Raw genomic sequence first — 15504 nt, 5'->3', positions numbered from 1 at the left:
TGGCTACTAGGTACGACATATATATATATATATATATATATATATATGTCGTACCTAGTAGCCAGAACGCACTTCTCAGCCTACTATTCAAGGCCCGATTTGCCTAATAAGCAAAGTTTTACTGAATTAATATATTTTCTCTATTTTTTTTCTTATGAAATGATAAAGCTACCCATTGCATTATGTATGAGGTCAATTTGTTTTTATTGGAGTTAAAATTAACGTAGATATATGACCGAACCTTACCAACCCAACCTAACCTAACCTAACCTATCTTTATAGGTTAGGTTAGGTTAGGTATCCGAAAAAGTTAGGTTAGGTTAAGTTATGTAGGTTAGGTAGTCGAAAAAACATTAATTCATGAAAACTTGGCTTATTAGGCAAATCGGGCCTTGCATAGTAGGCTGAGAATTGCGTTCTGGCTACTAGGTACGACATATATATATATATATATATGTCGTACCTAGTAGCCAGAACGCACTTCTGAGCCTACTATGCAAGGCCCGATTTGCCTAATAAGCCAAGTTTTCCTGAATTAATATATTTTCTCTAATTTTTTTCTTATGAAATGATAAAGCTATCCATTTCATTATGTATGAGGTCAATTTTTTGTTATTGGAATTAAAATTAACGTAGAAATATGACCGAACCTAACCAACCTTACCTAACCTAACCTATATCTATAGGTTAGGTTCGGTTAGGTAGCCGAAAAAGTTAGGTTAGGTTAGGTTAGGTAGTCGAAAAATAATTATTTCATGAAAACTTGTCTTATTAGGCAAATCGGGCCTTGCATAGTAGGCTGAGAAGTGCGTTCTGGCTACTAGGTACGACATATATATGTATATATGTATATATATATACATATATATATATATGCTCCCCTTTTTGGGGAGCATGAAATAAACTCCTCTGAAGGTGTCCAACAAGGTGACCCCTTAGCCCCCCTCCTTTTCTGCCTAGCTATCAAAGAGGTCACTGATAGTCTGACAAGCGAGCTAAACATCTGGTACCTGGATGATGGCACTCTAGCTGGAACTCCGGGAACCATTTTGGAGGATATAAGGAAAATCCAGGAGCAGGGAGCAGCCTTAGGCCTCATTCTCAATGCATCCAAATGTGAAATAATCTCCCGCAACCCAGACATCACTGGGCAAATACAAAATGTTCTTCCAGACATTCTCGTTGTCGAGCCACCGGAGTGCACTCTCCTGGGTGCCCCCATTGGCCCACGAGCAATCGAGGAGGTCCTGGTTGCAAAAATCACTGACCTAAAGAGAATGCAGGACAGGATTGACAAGATTGATGCCCATGATGCTCTCTTTCTCCTTACAAGATGCCTGTCTCTCCCTAAGTTGACCTACTTTCTGAGATGTTCTCCATCCTACAGCAGCCCTAATTTAAATGTTTATGACACCCTTCTGAGGTCCATGCTGGTGAAAGTCCTGAACCTGCCATTGGACGACTCTCAGTGGGAGCAAGCAACCCTTCCTGTAAGACTCGGCGGCCTTGGTGTCCGCTCAGCCTCCCAAATTGCTCTACCAGCCTTCCTTTCCTCCTCTCATGCATCGCACGACCTCATCAGAGATATTTTACCTGCAACCCTGAGAGATTCAGCAGGAATACACGATCCTGCTTTCACTGAATGTTCAAATCAGTGGGATGTTCTTGCAGCCCCAGCAACCATTATAGAGCCAACAAAACAACACAAACAGTCCGGCTGGGACCACCCTCTAGTGGAAAAAGCAGCTGATGCCATGCTGAGCGTCGCAACATCAGACAAGGAGAAAGCCCGCCTCAGAGCAGTGCGTGCCCCCCATGCAGGAGACTTCCTCCTGGCAGTACCCATGTCAGCAATGGGCACGCGCCTAGATCCAGAATCCCTTCGTGTAGCAGTGGCCCTCCGCCTTGGTGCCCCAATTACCACTGAATACAAGTGTATTTGCAACAGGGTGGAAGCAGACCAATACGGACTGCATGGGTTGCATTGCGGAAGCACAAAGGGCTGGCATGCAAGGCACAACGAGGTCAATGACATCATCAAGAGAAGCCTCGTCTAAGCTGGGTGCCCAGCGGAGAGAGAACCTCGCATCCTAGGGGTCCAAAACCCGGATTTCCCCGCACTTCGCCCTGATGGCATCACCATATACCCATGGAAGGAGGGTAGACAGTTGGTGTGGGACTACACATGTGTATCCACCCTGGCTGACACCTATGTACACTTCGGAGCTGATCAAGCAGGTGGGGCGGCCAACCACAGGGAAACAGCAAAATCACTCAAGTAAAGGCGACTGGAAGGTCAATACCTCTTTGTTCCCATAGCGTCTGAGACGCATGGTCCCTGGGGCAAGAGTGCCTTGGGATTTCTCAAATAATTGGGTTCCAAGCTCATTGACGTCACCAGAGACCATAGGGCTTCCAGTTTTTTATTTCAGCGTCTCAGTGTGGCGATCCAGAGGGGAAATGCTTGCTGCGTCCTCGGTTCCTGTCCAGAAGCGGAGGAGCTTCAAGAGATCCATAACCTTTAGGCATTTGTCTTGTATGTTTTGTAACCTTTAAATACAAAAATAAAGGAAAAAAAAAAAGGGAAGGGGGTGGTAGGAGAAAAGCACACAGAAACTGTATTGGAGGGGACCTACATTCCCTCCAATGCGTTATGTGTGGTTTCCTCCGAGGCTATGGGTCCCCCTTCTTCCAGCCAGAGGTGGTACTCCCTTCCCTATATATATATATATATATATATATATATATATATATATATATATATATATATATATATATATAATATATATATATATATATATATATATATATATATATATATATATATATATATATATATATATATATATATATATATATATATATATATATATATATATATATATATATATATATATATATATATATATATATATATATAATGCGAAGAAGCCTGATGGTCTGTAGATTACAAATTCTTGAAGCAATTCACATAAGAATAGAACAACCTACCATGAACACCCAAATCACGGAACTATTTACTCTACCCACCATGAGTGTAAGCACAAGACCAGAACATAACTTTCTCACTTCTCCCTTTTTCTGTTCATTGTCTGCTCCTACGCTCCCTTGCTATCCTCTTCTTATTCCTATTCCTATCTCCTTCTCATTCGGTGGTTATAATAGGAGCTGCCTCGTATGGGCCAATAGGCCCTCTGCAGTTCTTATTATTACTACTATCCCCTCTACTACACCTTACTTTGTTGCCAAGAGCATATAAGCAGCAGAATAGCAAATATTAACTAATCTACTTTCAAGTGTGGTCTAGAACACACTTGCGAGATACTGTACCGACTCTCAGTGCGCTCAACTCACACCATTGTTCAGCAAGGTTTCACCTACATACGTCTGTATGCTCGACTAAATATGCCACATATAATCAGGATTCCTCCCTTATGTTGATCAATCCACACACTAGAAAATGAAGGAATGACGACGTTCATTCGTCCTCCAGCACGGCGAATGGTTGGAAGTCCTTATGATATCTGTAGGCAGTCTTCTCAAAGTCTTCTTACGACCCCTGTCCTTTATGACACTTCAGGACGAATTTTTACTGCTGCTATTTCTATTGAAAGCTTTCTACTCTGCGTATTTCAGCCTCAAATACCCGTTGCCTCCATCTCCCCATTTCTCTCTCTTTCCTTCCCCCTCTCTCAAGCAATCATGAAATGTGACACCCAAACATTGCCCGAAACGCTGTGCACATTAATGGGTTTAGGTATTGTATGCACTAGCTCTATCTATAAATCCAACATTATGTTTGTAACTCCTCTATGTATGTACATTTACCTGAAAAAACATTTTGACTTGATTTTTTACCATCCCAAACAATTAAGCCCAGTACTTGTCCTCCATACCTACTCAACTTTTAAATCACACATCAATACACAACACTCACTTGAGTGTTTAAGGTATTTTATATTGAGTTATGCATGCCTTTGTATTATGAAATCATATTGATGTGATGTATCATTGAGAATTGGATTTAATCAGAGGATTCAGTGGTATCCCAGGTGGCATTAATTTTCACAAAGTAGTTGCATGGTGGTCTACAGTGCTAGCTTGAGAGTACCAAGTGAGGGGTTCGAATCCTCCTCTTGGCTACCACTTTTTTTTTCCAGTGACAGTTTCAGAGGGTTGAGAAAAACACAGCATGAGGAAAATATTTTAATATAATCCAGTTTTATTGTATTAAAAGACAAAAGTATATGCATATAAAATATTAGTTTAGTTTATTTATTATGCACAACATACCCATCCTGTGAGTGGCAGTGGAAATTTTTAGAGGCACATAATGGGCTTATAAATGAACAACAAAATTCATGTAGTTATAAGAATCTCTGTAACTAAGCAACATAATTTGTGTGGTCAATTCATGTAACCAAGCAACAGGACAAAAGTAAGTAAGTAAAAATTTAAAAGCCTATCTTGTATCTATTTGTTAAACACAGAAATCACAATAGCGTGATGCCTTAAATCTTTGATTGAGGTCAGTTGAACTCCCGGTTGGAATTCTTTTGCCATGTCGTAACACAGTCCATTAAGGCTCGTGTGGGATCCTCTCGGACATAGGTTCGAACCCTCATCATGGCCCTTGTGGATTTGTTCATTTGTATCTATTCATTTTGTAAATATATGTCTTCATCTTCATCACTTTCTTAGCGCTCCAAGAAAGGCTCATAGACCTCATTTGGCTGGTAGGAACTAAATAAATGTTTGGCTTCAGTAAGCTTGTCAGCACATTGCTTTTGACCCTAATTGAGAAGAGCCAATAATCCACGTTTCTCTTCTTCTGACAGAATTGGGTTTTCAATGGTGTACGTGTTAGAATCCTGGAATATAATATTTAAAACATCTTAGAGTCAAATATATACTGTACCTATTTAGTTGTACATAATGCAAATATATAAAAGTATAGATTAAGTAAAACAAAAGGATACAAATAATAATAAAAGCCATATTCTCCACAGTACCACTCTTGAAAATGGAAGTGTTTCATAGTTTAAATGTGAAAGGTGATGGCAATATTACTCTGACTAATGGAACGCATTTAAGTGAGTTGAGTGTTTTGAAGATCTAAATTGCAAAAAGTATTTTGAATTTCTTACCTTGCAGAGACATGAAGGGAAAGAATCACATTGTAATTCTTAAATATACTCGGATAGTTTGTCCCTTTTCTTTTTGTAGTACTGTAACCATGTTATCATTTCTTGAATGGTTAGTGATTCCTCCTCTCTACATCTCTTCTGGAGCTCAAACTTTTCCACTGCACTTCTTTTTTCAGTCAGGGACACTATAATGCAAAATGAAAATACAGTATGTGATTGACAAATTATGATAATGGGAATCATTTGTGAATTAAACATCATTAAAAATTGTATCTATAAAATTTACCTTTAGAAAACAAACTCAATTTAATGGTGTTGCAGTCTTTCCATATATAAAAGTACAATTAATACAAATAATATATAAATATTTGAAAATGCTGAGAAAACTAATGAATCATTAGATCTTGTGTAAATACCACTTGTGTTTTGATGAAGCAGTAAATTGTGCCATGGAAGGATGCCAGTTAAAACATCTGCTTCAGACAAATCCGGATGGTTGTGATTGTAGATTTTCATGAGATCTCGTAGTTTTTTTTTTCTCAACTTCATTTTTGTTTCTCAATTCAGCTCTCATTTTAGATGAAACTGTAAAGTTTCAGCTTGTTATCATATATTTGATTTGCACCAATAGTATTTTACATAAAAAAACTAATTTAACAACTGTGTACTGTATTAATGTTTAGGTTTCAGTGAACAAACAAGAAAGCAATTAATGTCTACCTGCATAAGTGGTAATCTGATTTTTGCGATGCCTTATATTCTCTCCATATGCCTCGATAGTATGCTCAATGTTATTGGCAGAGGATCTGTTATTTAAGGATCTTGCAATGATCAGTAATTCTGATCTCCATTTCTCAATAACAGATTCTGGGACATTAAGCCTGTGAATCTCATTTGAAACTGCTGCAGCTGTCTCTGTGGCCTATTTAAAAATAAATGCCATCATATTTATTGTAAAATTTATGTTCAGAGTTAAACAAAGTCTTTTGAACTATCCTTAGTGCTTTGTCAAGGTCTGAGTATGTGTTTTTCAGATTCAGACCTTGACAAAGCACCAAGGAGTGTGTGAAAGACTTGGTGTAATTCTTTACATAAATTTCCCAAATACACAAGTGGGTTTTCATCCAATTTTACTTTGTCTATGAGAAGAAAATACCATTAGTGTCTTATAATAAGATTAAAGATAAATAAAAACATGTATATACACTTGATTCATTGTATAGAACAATTGTATATTTATATATAATTCTATATTTTTATTGTATAGAACAATTCATATGTTAATACCTTTCTGAATCTGGCAACTAATGCCCGAGGCATTCCATTAATTTTTCTGTGATTCCAAAAGAGTGCTGCCTCTGTCAGTTCTTCTGTACGCTCTGTGGAAATAAATTTAGTTATTCATTGACATCTTAATACTGTGTGTCTCAAAATACTGATTGGAAAGTAAAAGGATGATGATATTGATGCTGTCTTAAGTGGAATGAATTAATTGTTATTTCAGAGGAAACAAAGAGCTCAAAAATAGTGGTAGAGTAATAAGATTAAAAATATCAGGATGTGAAAGAAAGCATAAAAACAGGGACAACTTGATTTTTCAAACAAGGATTATACATGTATATGTTGGTTGCATATGAGTATAATGCTACTTTATATGAGCCAAAACGCCTTTCTGCAATTTCCTATATTCTTATATTATTTTATAACATTATCTGGATATATATAACCATCAAATATTACCATTGTACTGATTTGATTGAAAGGTACAAAATTTAGAACTAGATTAAACAAAAATTAACACACCAGCTTTAAGCATGTTCTTAGTGTTGTTGTTATATCATGAAAGGTAGGAAAATACTTGCTCTGCCTCCTCCCCAGATGTCAGGCCACTTCCTTCTTGCCACCGCCCTCCATACAAAACCTTTGACATAATAGCATAACGTTTGTTAAAAACTACCTACTGTATTAACAATTTGCATTTAACATAGATAAATCCTTACATATAAGAGTTTAAAAGAAATTATATTTTCCAACTTACAGTAAAACGAAGTCAAAATATTATTACAGTATTAGATTATTTACCTGACAATACCAAGAATGTCCTTTGGCATGTAGGACTCCTAAAAAAGGCTTTCTTGCCCAAGTGAGAACTTCTGTTCTCTTGATGAAATCTTTAAGGCCCATGGCCAGTATTTACAAATGATATCCTGGCATATGAAGGACACATTTTGTAAACGGTTCATTTGCAAATAGTGGGCATAACTGTAGAGCTCTCCCTGATACATATTTAATGCAGCAAGAATAATTCCATGTCGACAGGAAGCCATGCTTATGCCGGTTTCATCCAAACTTCTAAATGAAACAGGTTTATTTTTGGCAGCTTTCAATGTCGATGCTCCACACATATGGCTACTCTGTTGGACAAAAGTAAAATTATATATATATATATATATATATATATATATATATATATATATATATATATATATATATATATATATATATATATATATATATATATGTCGTACCTAGTAGCCAGAACTCACTTCTCAGCCTACTATTCAAGGCCCGATTTGCCTAATAAGCCAAGTTTTCCTGAATTAATATATTTACTATAATTTTTTTCTTATGAAATGATAAAGCAACCCTTTTCTCTATGTATGAGGTCAATTTTTTTTTATTGCAGTTAAAATTAACGTAGATATATGACCGAACCTAACCAACCCTACCTAACCTAACCTAACCTATATTTAAAGGTAAGGTTAGTTTAGGTAGCCAAAAAAAGCTAGGTTAGGTTAGGTTAGGTAGGTTAGGTAGACGAAAAAACATTAATTCATGAAAACTTGGCTTATTAGGCAAATCGGGCCTTGAATAGTAGGCTGAGAAGTGCGTTCTGGCTATTAGGTACGACATATATATATATATATATATATATATATATATATATATATATATATATATATATATATATATATATATATATATATATATATGTCGTACCTAGTAGCCAGAACGCACTTCTCAGCCTACTATGCAAGGCCCGATTTGCCTAATAAGCCAAGTTTTCTTGAATTAATTGTTTTTCGACTACCTAACCTAACCTAACCTAACTTTTTCGGCTACCTAACCAAACCTAACCTATAAAGATAGGTTAGGTTAGGTTAGGTAGGGTTGGTTAGGTTCGGTCATATATCTACGTTAATTTTAACTCCAATAAAAAAAAATTGACCTCATACATAATGAAATGGGTAGCTTTATCATTTCATAAGAAAAAAAAATAGAAAAAATATATTAATTCAGGAAAACTTGGCTTATTAGGCAAATCGGGCCTTGCATTGTAGGCCAAAGAGTGAGTTCTGGCTACTAGGTACGACATATATATATATATATATATATATATATATATATATATATATATATATATATATATATATATATATATATATATATATATTTATATATATATATATGTCGTACCTAGTAGCCAGAACGCACTTCTCAGCCTACTATTCAAGGCCCGATTTGCCTAATAAGCCAAGTTTTCATGAATTAATGTTTTTTCGTCTACCTAACCTACCTAACCTAACCTAACCTAGCTTTTTTTGGCTACCTAACCTAACCTTACCTATAAGTATATGTTAGGTTAGGTGAGGTAGGGTTGGTTAGGTTCGGTCATATATCTACGTTAATTTTAACTCCAATAAAAAAAAATTGACCTCATACATAGAGAAAAGGGTTGCTTTATCATTTCATAAGAAAAAAATTATAGTAAATATATTAATTCAGGAAAACTTGGCTTATTAGGCAAATCGGGCCTTGAATAGTAGGCTGAGAAGTGAGTTCTGGCTACTAGGTACGACATATATATATATATATATATATATATATATATATATATGTATATATGTCGTACCTAGTAGCCAGAACTCACTTTTTGGCCTACTATGCAAGGCCCGATTTGCCTAATAAGCCAAGTTTTCCTGAATTAATATATTTTTTCTAATTTTTTTCTTATGAAATGATAAAGCTACCCATTTCATTATGTATGAGATCAATTTTTTTTTATTAGAGTTAAAATTAACGTAGATATATGACCGAACCTAACCAACCCTACCTAACCTAACCTAACCTATCTTTATAGGTTAGGTTTGGTTAGGTAGCCGAAAAAGTTAGGTTAGGTTAGGTTAGGTAGGTTAGGTAGTCGAAAAACAATTAATTCATGAAAACTTGGCTTATTAGGCAAAACGGGCCTTGAATAGTAAGCCGAGAAGTGCGTTCTGGCTACTAGGTACGACATATATATATATATATATATATATATATATATATATATATGTCGTACCTAATAGCCAGAACGCACTTCTCAGCCTACTATGCAAGGCCCGATTTGCCTAATAAGCCAAGTTTTCATGAATTAATTGTTTTTCGACTACCTAACCTACCTAACCTAACCTAACCTAACTTTTTCGGCTACCTAACCAAACCTAACCTACAAAGATAGGTTAGGTTAGGTTAGGTAGGGTTGGTTAGGTTCGGTCATATATCTACGTTAATTTTAACTCCAATAAAAAAAAATGACCTCATACATAATGAAATGGGTAGCTTTATCATTTCATAAGAAAAAAATAAGAAAAAATATATTAATTCAGGAAAACTTAGCTTATTAGGCAAATCGGGCCTTGAATAGTAGGCCAAAAAGTGAGTTCTGGCTACTAGGTACGACATATATATATATATATATATATATATATATATATATATATATATATATATATATTAGTCATATATAAATGTAATTTTTTTATGTAATATTTTTCATCATTCAATATGCATTCCATATATTTTATAGATTTTTTTGAACATGATATAGTTAGGAACCGTCCAATTAATATACATTATTGATAATGTCTCAAGCTAATATATAAAGGTACTCTTCAAATATTGTATGGGTAAAAACCTGGTATTAGGTCTTAGGTTTCTATTTGAAAACCTATTTTTAGGCTTTCGAACAGATGTAAAAATATTCTTACTTGAGTTTTAAGGTTCTGAATAGTGGAAACGTGATCTTGAACTTCTTTGTCACAAGCGAAGATACCACCAAAATAATATGAGTTTCTGATCCCTCTGGAATGATATTAAATTAATGAATGTTCATTGTGTGAGACACTTTGATGACAGTTAAACATCATTTCGCTTAAAACTAATTCAACTACCCAAGCTGGCATTCACATCATAATCCCTCCTATTCTAAATGAATGTATATAGTGAAATAAATATTTTCTAATTAGTAAAGCCTTAGTCCATATAAAAAAATTCAACTGAAGTTGAAAGGCAAGTAATAAAGGTGTAATCAGTTAACAATTAAAAAAAATCTGATTAAAAGTTGCATGACACTATATAAATATTATACAGTGCTGTGTTTATAGTACTACAAACATATTACTACACCTTATATTATACCTTAACAATAATGAGCAGCATTAACTATTTTAACTTGAATATTTACCTCCCAACTTTGTTGTAACGATACAGTTTCTTGTTGCCATCAATATGTACAGCCACAGGTGTTGTATCACATGCAGGGCACCCCTTGTCAAATTCTCCTTTTGTTCTCCCAAGTTCATACTGATGGAAACGCCATTCAAAGAAGACTTTTTGTTGTCTCAAAATTGATGGGACCATGCTAAGATGTAAAATGTGTGTAAGTAATTATCAAAAAGTGCCAAGCAGTGGCATGTTAAGCAACAGACTATAAATACCTGCAGGAAATGAAAATAAACTTACATGAGCATTACATAAAAAGAGAAATTGTTAAAGATTGGTAATCCATTTCCATTTCTTATGATATTAGACATATATAAAATATATATTTAGAATATTCATGCTATTTATTAATTTAATAATATTTAACCCTATTTCTTAAATAATGACAATGCATTTGCTTAGTAACAAACTTAGTTTTTAAGTTTATACACCAATTTAATACTTGCACTATTAAAACAGTAATGGTATGAAAACTTACACGCCCTCGATAAGCACCAAATAATTCCAGTGCACTAACTAACGCCTGAAGAGAAGTTCCAGGGCTGCTTCTCTTGAGAAAATGCCAGGAATCCAATAGATTTATGCTGTAGAAAGTGCTACTACTTCTTCCAGTTGAATAAAAACCAGACTGGTGCATGGCTTTCCCAAGTTCTTCATCTACATATCCGCACTTGCACCTAAATATTGGGGTATACCGATCATACATTCCTGCCCCCCACAAAAAAATAAAAAAAATTTAAGTAAAACAATTTTATTTGGCAAGGGATTCAAGTGTGGCTATCATTATATGTGTAAACCAACCCATAAACAATTCTCTGTATGGTTATAAATACGTATGTGATATAAATACGTCTTCATAAGTGAAGATACAGTGGTAAAGAGAGTGAAGTATAAATGGTTATATTGATGAAGACCGTAGCCTGGGTCACCTGAGCAATGCCAGCTACCAATACTAGTATCATATAAATGTTTCTTAAAGTAACCTACCACTTAAAGTTACAAAGATGCACAAATTATTGGAGCTTAAAGTTGTGAACTTGCTCTCACTGCAGTTCGGGCAGGAATTAGGTGGATGTGCTGGTACAACAGGCTCTGGTAACAATTAAATTTACAAGATCAGCTATGCAGCAAAATAAATACATGTTTTAATCATTACATTTTAAATTACTAATATTTTTTTTTAGCATTAACTGGAGTTACATGAAGGATTTATATTTAATAACAAATAAAAATTCATTTATTTAACTAAAAATCTGTAATTAATGAGGTATTCAATAATTAATGAGGAAAATGACCAATACAAAAACTACTAAAAAAATTACATGAACTAAATAAAATTTTAAAACACTGCTTGGTTCAGGATAGAAATGAGAGTATAAGAAACAGACTACAGGTACATTACTTACTCCAGTGAATGACATTCCCATCTGAACACACAGTTTGTGTTGGGTCTAAAGGCTCGAAGAACCCATTTTTCCAGCAGAATCGCTGGTGGAAAGGCATTACAAAATGCTGCTGCTGCTGATCACATTTATGACACACAAAATTGAAAGCAGTCTTCACATTTTATGCTTGCCTCACAACTTCAACATTGTACACAACATTTGCCTGGTTTTCCAAAAAATAATGTAATTATGTACTTTGAATGGTAATACTGGATTTAGAAATATTGTATACCAAGTTTAAAAATGACAAACATCTAAGTGTATTCAAAGATTGACATTAATCATGCATTTCATAATTACATTGAAATTTATCCATAATTACACACTAAAGATGTTATTTACCTTTATCTGGAACTCCCAACTTCGACAATGTCCAGCTAAACAACATTGACCTACGTTCTCCCCATTTAATCTCACTATTTTTTCTTCTGTTTTGCCAATCAGAAATGCTTGCTTGAAAATCATAAATTTCCTCCAGTTCTGCAGCAAGTACTTTGAAATATGGGATTCTAAATTAGTCAGGAAAATCTTCAAGAGCAAATAGATGTAATAAATAAAAGTGTATTTTATACATATTATATAAGCATCTAGAACAACTGACAGCTTTCAGTAATGTCTTAGTTAGACTATGATATATATATATAGTAGATAATAGGTACTAAGATTATATTACATTACATAGTTCAAATAGGGACGTACCAGAATTCAATGATTTTGGTGTTTGTTCTGCAGCTGGTAAATATGTTTGAGTATATGTTGGTACACTAGTTGAGAAGTCAGAACTTTGAATGTGTGGAGGTGAAAGAGAAGCAGGCAGAAGGGCTGTTTGGCAGAAAATCAACCTTTAAGTATGGTAATTCCACAACACTTTATCTATTTTTAATTTGTAAACTATCTACATTTTTTTGCTGTCTATGACCATCGCTGCCCCTATCTCCACCGAACACCGGTGTATTTGCGGCTATGCAAGGGCAGACCAGTATGGCAGCCATGGCCTAATCTGTCATAAGACACAGGGAAAGATTGCCAGATATGAAGCAGTCAATGACATTATCAAAAAAAGTTTGGCTAGTTTGGTTCAGATGTAATACAAACAAAGAGCAACGGTTTCAAGTTCAACAAACCAAAATGTAGGGCTGACAACAGGAAATTATTTTTGACCCAGAGGGTTATTAACACATGGAACTGCCTACCCACCAGAGCTGTAACTGCCAAAACTGTGCTGAATTTCTAAATATACCCTAAAAAAGATCATAAAGGCAAATGGGGGAATTTCGACAAGCTGCGGGCTTCCTGTACTCTTCTAGGCTACTAGAGTTTGTGGCATTCAGGTAAATATCTGTTTTCAAAGGAGAAGTTGACTATAACCTTGGATTATCTATAAACAAATTTTGAATAATAAAACACCAAAAACCTAAATAATTTTAAGTCTGAGGCAAAATGAAATCTACACTAGCAATTAAACCTATCATTATACTATGATATAGGAACACACAAACATGGGTCATGGAATAAATAACTAAATAAAAAATTACCTTCTGATAAGTTTGAACGTTGTGTTTGATTGATTTCAATAATCCTGCAGTAATTTACTCCTTTTCCTTTCTTGTTTGAAGGCTTCAGATAATTTAGGTCCTCAATATTTAAACTTCGCTTCATATATTCACATTTTTTCTGGAGAGCTGAGTTTATTTTCAAATATTCACGATGAAGGTTCTCTTTAGCTAAAATTGCTGGTGTCTGGAGACCTTCTGTTAAAAAAATATACATTCTCAATAGGATACATTATAACTGGAGCAAGAGAAGCTACATTAAATGTTTTGATGTAATTGTCTAAACCAATGATCAAAGTGATAGAAATTATAATGGGATGATGGATTTCAAGCCAATTATGCTGAGCATAGAAAAAAAATTCTGTTGTTATTGTTAAAACAAAGACTTACTGTATTACACAAGGTTGTAAACTTCGATATTAATGTATTATAAAGGCCATAATCAAATGATTTTATAAACAATACCATCATTATTGTCCGGAGTTATTCTTGGTACATCTGGTAAGTAAAGATAGTTTTCAGGAGCCAAGAACGAATCTGCCAAAAAAATATTGGACGTTGTACATTCCAATTTGTTACAATAGCCTAGTACTGCATACTAATACAAATTAAAAAACAAATTGGAAATAATAGCTAGGCTAACCTAACACAATGACATAACATAACACATCTTTATTTGTAATTTTGTCAAAAGCTGATTAAATGTTTTTTTACCTGCTAGTATGCTGGCTGGGGTCGATCTTCCAGGCATATTTATTCTACTGACTTGTGGTCTTAATGTTGCCGCAGTAAAAGGATTTGTGACAGACATTGTACTGCTTTCTGTTTTCATCTACCTATTACAAATACAAATACAATTATGTATTCAGGTAAAGTACATACATACAAGGTAAGATACAAAAGTAGATGGATTTATAGACAGAGCTAGTACATACAATACCTAAAGCCACTATTACGCAAAGTGTTTCGGGCAGGAAAAACACTAAGACTAAAACTTAATACTAAAAGAGATTCAAGTATAAATTGTGTTCAGAAAAAATAAGAAAAAAATGGAAAAGGGAGGGGGGGGGGGGGTGGTGAAACATGGCAGAAAAAAGTAAAATAGAATTTGGTCAACAAACAACATTGTTTTAAATAGAAGAGATGGGTTGACATTTTGGGAGTGAGGTAGGTTACATTGAGTTAATTAGGTAGTACTTAGTTTTTAACTTAAACTGGTTGGGAGAGGTACAGTCTTTAACATAATTGGGAAGGCCACATTCGAGGTTCCTTGATTTGTAAAGCATTTCTAGTTTAACTAAGTCGTACTCTTGGAATATCAAATAGGTATTTGTTTCTGGTGTGGTGCTCATGGGATCTGTTACAACCTTCTAGGAAGCTTATTATAAAAAACATAATTGATAAAAACAACATGCTGCATACTAAAAACGTATTGGAATGTGCATACCAATATGCAGTAAAATATATTCTTCCTACACATAACAAGCAAAACTTTAATACTGCAACAAGTTTTTAAAAATTATTTAACTAAACAGCAATGAAACATTTGCATTCTTTTCAATCAGTAAAATATTACATATGAAGGAATTATTTACATAAATGCCGAGAAAACTTTACATACCATGCCCAAATCTAGGATCTTCTTCTTCTTGATAGTAGGTGCAGTTTGCATGAAGGATTTGTTCTCCCGATGACTGCAAAATCTAGGATCACGTGTGTTATTGTTTTTGAACGAATGATCACATGTTTACATTCATTGCGATGAAACGAACAACTTTTAATTATATACAGCTTTTTATATCAACTGTTTTACTT

The 15504-nt window shown here is 34.5% G+C and overlaps 2 long non-coding RNA genes across 2 annotated transcripts in view; both read right to left on the bottom strand.

The window, feature by feature from the left end:
• Positions 1-15504, bottom strand: part of LOC138358933 (uncharacterized) — a 601113-nt gene that overhangs the window by 243484 nt on the left and 342125 nt on the right. The gene's annotated exons all lie outside the window — the stretch shown is intronic.
• Positions 5177-6500, bottom strand: LOC138361956 (uncharacterized). Its single transcript, XR_011227312.1, has 3 exons — positions 6435-6500; positions 5868-6069; positions 5177-5332 (listed from the first exon to the last, which is right to left on the bottom strand). It is a non-coding gene; the product is annotated as an uncharacterized lncRNA (long non-coding RNA).

Source organism: Procambarus clarkii, chromosome 8 (assembly GCF_040958095.1).
Source record: "Procambarus clarkii isolate CNS0578487 chromosome 8, FALCON_Pclarkii_2.0, whole genome shotgun sequence".
NCBI lineage: Eukaryota > Metazoa > Arthropoda > Malacostraca > Decapoda > Cambaridae > Procambarus > Procambarus clarkii.
This window is presented reverse-complemented; position numbering and strand designations above follow the sequence as displayed.